This window comes from Acinonyx jubatus, chromosome E2 (assembly GCF_027475565.1).
Source record: "Acinonyx jubatus isolate Ajub_Pintada_27869175 chromosome E2, VMU_Ajub_asm_v1.0, whole genome shotgun sequence".
In the NCBI taxonomy this organism is placed as follows: domain Eukaryota; kingdom Metazoa; phylum Chordata; class Mammalia; order Carnivora; family Felidae; genus Acinonyx; species Acinonyx jubatus.
The window spans coordinates 56,529,117-56,535,116 of NC_069396.1; the positions used below are offsets into that span (position 1 = coordinate 56,529,117).

General features: G+C 51.3%; 1 long non-coding RNA gene across 1 annotated transcript in view; it reads right to left on the bottom strand.

Moving 5' to 3' along the window:
• Positions 1-6,000, bottom strand: part of LOC128313245 (uncharacterized) — a 44,964-nt gene extending 38,964 nt beyond the window's left edge. Inside the window, exon 1 of the long non-coding RNA XR_008293682.1 lies at positions 5,850-6,000. This is a non-coding gene — a long non-coding RNA (uncharacterized LOC128313245). The remainder of the gene's footprint in view (positions 1-5,849) is intronic.

Sequence of the window (6,000 nt, forward strand, 5' to 3'; positions counted from 1 at the left end):
CAGACTGGGAACCCTGGGTTGGGGGTGGGGGGAAGGGGTCCCATTCCCAGCCCCAGGGGTGGGGATACTCGGAGACCCCGAAGCTGGGTTTGCATCCTGCCTTCTCCCCTGGCCACCGATGAATAGGGGAGACTGTCTCCACTGTGGGGACCTGCTTGCCCTATTACCGTGTGTGCTCGGAGGGCATCTGCACCACCCCAGCTGGAACCCCCGTTCATCTCCACTCATTGTTTGCCTGTGGCTGAACTTCCCCCAAAACGGAACCACAACATGTGAGCGTGTGTGCGTGCGCGCGCGCGCATGTGAGACTTCTTCCGTGCACGACCTCACTGCTGAGATCCATTCATGTTCAAGTGAGCACAGTATTTAACATCTTTTAAAAAGAGACTTCGGTAGGGGCCCCTTTCTGGCTCAGTCAGTCGAGCATGTGACTCGTGGATCTCACGGTCCTGAGGTGGAGCCCCATGTTGGACGTAGAGTTTACTTTAAGAAAAAATTAAGGGGCGCCTGGGTGGCTCAGTTGGTTGAGCGTCCAGAGCCTGGAGCCTGCTTTGGATTCTGTGTCTCCCCCTCTCTCTTCCCCTCCCATGCTCGTGCTCTGTCTCTCTCTGTCTCAAAATTAAATATTAAGAAAAAAGGCTTTTTTTTTAATTAAAATCTTTATTTTTTTTTAACGTTTATTTATTTTTTTGAGGCAGAGAGAGACAGAGCATGAACAGGGGAGGAGCGGAGAGAGAGGGAGATACTGAATCCGAAATAGGCTCCAGGCTCTGAGCTGTCAGCACAGAGCCCCACGCGGGGCTTGAACTCACCGACCGTGAGATCATGACCTGAGCCGAAGTCGGACGCTTAACCAACCAAGCCACCCAGGCGCCCCAATTAAAATCTTTAAAAAGTAAAGTAAAATAGAGCCCTTGATAAACCTAATACCAAGTAATATTCAAATTTCCCTGATGGTCCCCCAAAGCACCTTCTTTTTTTTTTTTTTTTTTAACGTTTATTTATTTTTGAGACAGACAGAGAGGCAGAGCATGAACGGGGGAGGGTCAGAGAGAGCGAGACACAGAATCTGAAACAGGCTCCAGGCTCTGAGCTGTCAGCACAGAGCCTGACACGGGGCTTGAACTCACGGACCGCGAAATCATGACCTGAGCTGAAGTCGGCCGCTTAACCGACTGAGCCACCCAGGCGCCCCCCAAAGCACCTTCTTAAAGCTGTGGTTGAAGTCAACATCCAAGTACTATTGTGTCAGGGCTTGCAAACACATGGAAACATATTCAATCGTTCCTTCCACAATTACTGAATAGATAGCGTCTGCTTGTAAGAAGCTAATAGAATGGTGAAGCTAATAGAATAGTGTAACTGGCGAGGCAATACGATTCATACAGGAATTAAATCTGTCACAAAGTAAGCTTTCAAGGAATATTCTAGAAAAGAAAAGGAAGGAAGGCAAAAATGGCTTCCTAATGTCCTCAGAATGGAGCCCTTTTTTTACATCCAATCCTGCTCTATCCCTTTCTACCACCTTTTTTTTTTAATTTTTTAAAATTTATTTATTGATTTATTGAGAGAGAGCAGGGGGAGGGGCAGAGAGAGACAGAGAGAGCCAACCAGGCTCCACACTGTTAGTGCAGAGCCTGACACCCGGTGACTTGGGGCTCCACCAGCTCATGAACTGTGAGATCATGACCTGAGCCGAAATCCAGATGCTTAGCCGACTGAGCCGCCCCGGCGTCCCCCCTTCTACCACCTTCTATCCAGTGTTTCCCAAACACATACACCAAACAGGCACACATGTTTTCACGGAGTTTCACAATTCCACCAAAGCTCCGTCCAGCCTGAACAGCCCCATCCAGTCTTTTCCTATTGCCCCGAATTCTCTCCTTCACCCACCGTCCCCTCCTTCCCATCCTCTCGATAGGAACAGCGGCTCCTGAGGGACCTTCCTTCATTCTGTGTAGACGGCCTCCCCATTTCCAGACCTAACCCTCACTTCCCGGACAGCACCTGCCACCAGCAATTATTTCCACAGCTGTTCCCTGGGCCATTTGTCTCTCCCAACAAGACTGTGAGTCCGCAGGCTCAGAGAGCGAGCCTGTGGGTTCTGGGGGCGTCTCCAAGCTAAACCACAGAGCTGTGCTTCACGAAGGAATCGGGGGTCCTGGAGGAGCACTGAGTAGTTAGGAGGGGGCATGCCTGAGCTGAGGACTGCACTCAGGGGTGAGGCCGCCAAGAGGGGCTCTTGTTGGAGCAGGTGGAGAGCAGAAATTCCCAGAGCCAAGCTGCCAGGGTGAGCGGGACTGAGGGGGACTCAGGATGGACAGAAGTCTGAGGGTTAAGCCAAACCAAGTAGGCATGGACCGTGAACCTGGGGCTGGCAGACTCAGTCCTGGGTACCTGAACTTCCCAAGAGACAAGTACATTCTTACAGCGAGCAGTCCCTGTGTCTGTATCTGGCACCCCACAGATAGGGTTTAAGCCCTCTTTCCCTGACTTCTCACCCGATAAACGGGAATAAGGATCCCCACGGGGAAGACTGACTTTGAACAGCTTTCTTTGGGCCAACACTGGAAGATAATGCGGAGTCTCAGTGAGAAGCTGTTATTAACATCCCCACGCTAAGAAGGGAGCTGGAGGTCAGGAAAGCGACATTTATTCATGGACACGGAACTGGGGGGTGCTGATCTTTGGGCTCTGTCCACGCTGCCCCTTAAAAGAAGCCACAAAGTTAACAGCCCCTCTGTCCCACAGGCCATTCTTATGTCATCCAGTCCTTGAGGACATTTCCCCCACCGTGATGTCCATCGTGGGGGCTCCACTGACACCACGGATTCTGTGGATCCCACGGCAACACCAGCAAAGCCCTCGCATCCTTCCAGTGAGTAGAGCTGTCCTGGTCACTGTTCTCCCCTCTCCTGTCAGGTGGGGTTCAAACCTCTAACCTTGAAAGTGTTGAGCATGAGTTGGTAACATAGAGCCAGGGAGTAAATAAGCTTTCTCTTCCACATGCCATGTCTGTTCCATATTCTTGTCCCCTTCCTCCTCCTCCTATCTCTCCTCCCTCACCTGCTCCCCCTACCCTCCTCTGCCTCCCCTTAACCTTCCCCCAGACTCTACCCTAATCTCCATGCCGACCACACCCTCCTCTCCATTTTTACCTTGGTCTCCAGCTTCCTCTACCCACCCCCACCCCTGTCCCTCCCTCCACTGCCCTTAACCCTCCCCCAGACTCTACCCTAATCTCCATGCCAACCCCACCCTCCTCTCCATTCTAACCCTCCCCTCCAGCACCTTCTACCCACCCCCAACCCTGTCCCTCCCCCTGCTGCCCTTAACCCTCCCCTAGACTCTACCCCAATCTCCTTGCCTACTCCACCCTCAACTTTCTGTCCCCTCCAGCCTCCTCTCTACCCCCCACCCCTGCCCTCCCTCATCCTCCCTACTCACCCTCCTCCTCTTCTAAACCTTTACAAGCTGTAAAAACCAGTCTTCACTCACTGGCCACACAACAGGCCAAGAGAATATGCCAACCTATGGTCTAGAAACTGGGTGACCCACAATTGGTTTGCACCTAAGTGGTTTTCCAGATGGCTAAAACCAAGAAGCACCCCCCCCCCCCATCCCCAGCAAATCTGGAGGAGTTGATTATCCCATCTAGAAGAGTTGAAGACACTTATCTTCCAGAAGGCCGGGCTAACAAAGTGTAAATGAGATCGGGAAGGAATAATCTTGTTATGTAACTTCTCTACCTCAATTTCCTAATCTGAAAAACAGGAATGGTGGCAAGCCTATGACTTTGCTGCAGGATGTGGGAAGGGGGCAGGATGGCACCTAGATAGGGTGAGGAGTCCAAGCCCACTAGGCAGTAAGTAAGCCTCTTCCCCTGTTGGAATAATTGGTGGCAAACAGGGTGTATGGTTTGGGCAAGGGTCTACCCCACTCCAGGGCACCCAGAGGAAAGAAAAGGGCTAGAGCTGAGGCAAACACCCCATTTGTGTCCATAGGGTCTCCTAGTCTCTGATCCCAGGAGGAAGGGAAGACCAACCAAGGATCTGGCACGGCTGCTGTTTCTTGGTTGGCTGTTTTCTCTCCTTCCTAAGACTCAATACTTAACAAATTTCCAATTTAAGGAACTGTCTGTATTTCTCCCCAGCTTTAAAGAGGTCTAACTGACAAATTACAATTGTGCATATTTAAGGTGTACGACATGATGCTTTGATACACGTATACATTGTGAAATGATTGCCACAACCAAGCTCATTAATCCATTCATCTGGGGCGCCTAGGTGGCTCAGCGGGTGAAGCATCCAACTCTTGATTTTGGCTCAGGTCACAATCTTGTGGTTCGTGGGATCAAGCCCCACATCAGGCTCTGTGCTGACAGCACGGAGCCTGCTTAGGACTCTCTCCCTCTCTCTGCCCTTCCCCTCCACACATGTGTGTGCAGCTCTCTCTCAAAAATAAACAAACAAAAAGCCACCCATCATCTCACATAGTTTCCATTTCGATCTATTCTTTGCAAATCTCAATTATACAATAACTACAGTCAGCAGGCTGTACATTAGATCCCCAGAACTTATGCATCCTACAAATAAGTCTGTACCCTTTAACCAGCATCTGCCCTTTTTTCCCACCCCACCCCCACCCCTGGCAACCACCATTGTCTCTGGTTCCACAAACTTGACACTTTTAGATTCCACATATAAGCAAGATCATACAGTATGTCTTTCTCTGATTTATCTTAGCATAATGTTTTCACAAATGGCAAGATTCCCATCTTTCTGGTGGGTGAATAATATATTTTTTCAATTTTTTTAATGTTTTTTTTAATTTTTTTTTTTTTAACATTTATTTATTTTTGAGACAGAGACAGAGCATGAACAGGGGAGGATCAGAGAAAGAGGGAGACACAGAATCCGAAACAGGCTCCAGGCTCTCAGCTGTCAGCACAGAGCCCCACGCGGGGCTTGAACCCACGGACCGTGAGATCATGACCTGAGCCGAAGTCGTACGCTTAACCGACTGAGCCACCCAGGCGCCCCTAATGTTTATTTTTGAGAGAGAAAGACCGAGGGCGATCAGGGTAGGGGCAGACAGAGAGGGAGACACAGAATCCCAAGCAGGCTCCAGGCTCTGAGCTGTCAGCACAGAGGCCGACGCGGGGCTGGAACTCACCAACCATGAGATCATGACCTCAGCGGAAGTCGGACGCTCAAACAACTGAGCCACCCAGGCGCCCCTTGTGGCTGAACACTATTTAAAGAACTCATGATCACACAACTATGGGCTGGAGAGGCTTCTTCAGCCAGCCCGTATTTTTATTCCTATTAATGTGCCCAGAAACACCACTACATGAACCCACAGGGCTCCTGCATCAATCACATCCCATTAGTCCCCAAGTCAGGATCTTTCTGCCCAGGCCCAAACAATGTCCCTAACCATACAGCCTCTCAGGGAAAGGGCTGTGGCTGGCACTCTAGACTTCCAACAAATCCCCAACCACACCTCGACCTCCCTGAGCCCAGCCGGGACTGTGTACCTCCCCGTGGCCCATCCCCTTCCCATGTCTCCCTTCTGGGACCTGAGTAACAACAGGAGTTAGGAACGAGGCCCCTAACTGGACCCAGAGAAACAGATGGAAACTCTGATTTATGTGAAACCAGCTTCTGCCCTGGGAAAAACAGGCGCTGTCCTGAGGACGCTTTTCATGTTCACTCACCCTGATTCCCCAAATTTGGTGTAAGGACCAAAGAGCCGGGGCAGGAAAGTCTGCCACATCACGGCCAGGAGGACATGCTAGCACGGTGTCCGATGTCTGTCCCTACATCTCTGAGGTCCCCGTGCCTTACCTGCAAAGCAAGGCTCTCCGCAGGCTCTGCGTCCCCACCCCGACGTCCGCAGTGCCAGGGGCCCCCTGCCCTCAACACCCCTGTCCGTCCGGCATCCCTTCGCCTCTCCACAACCTCCGACGCCAGCTTCCTCGACGGTCCGCTCGCCTGC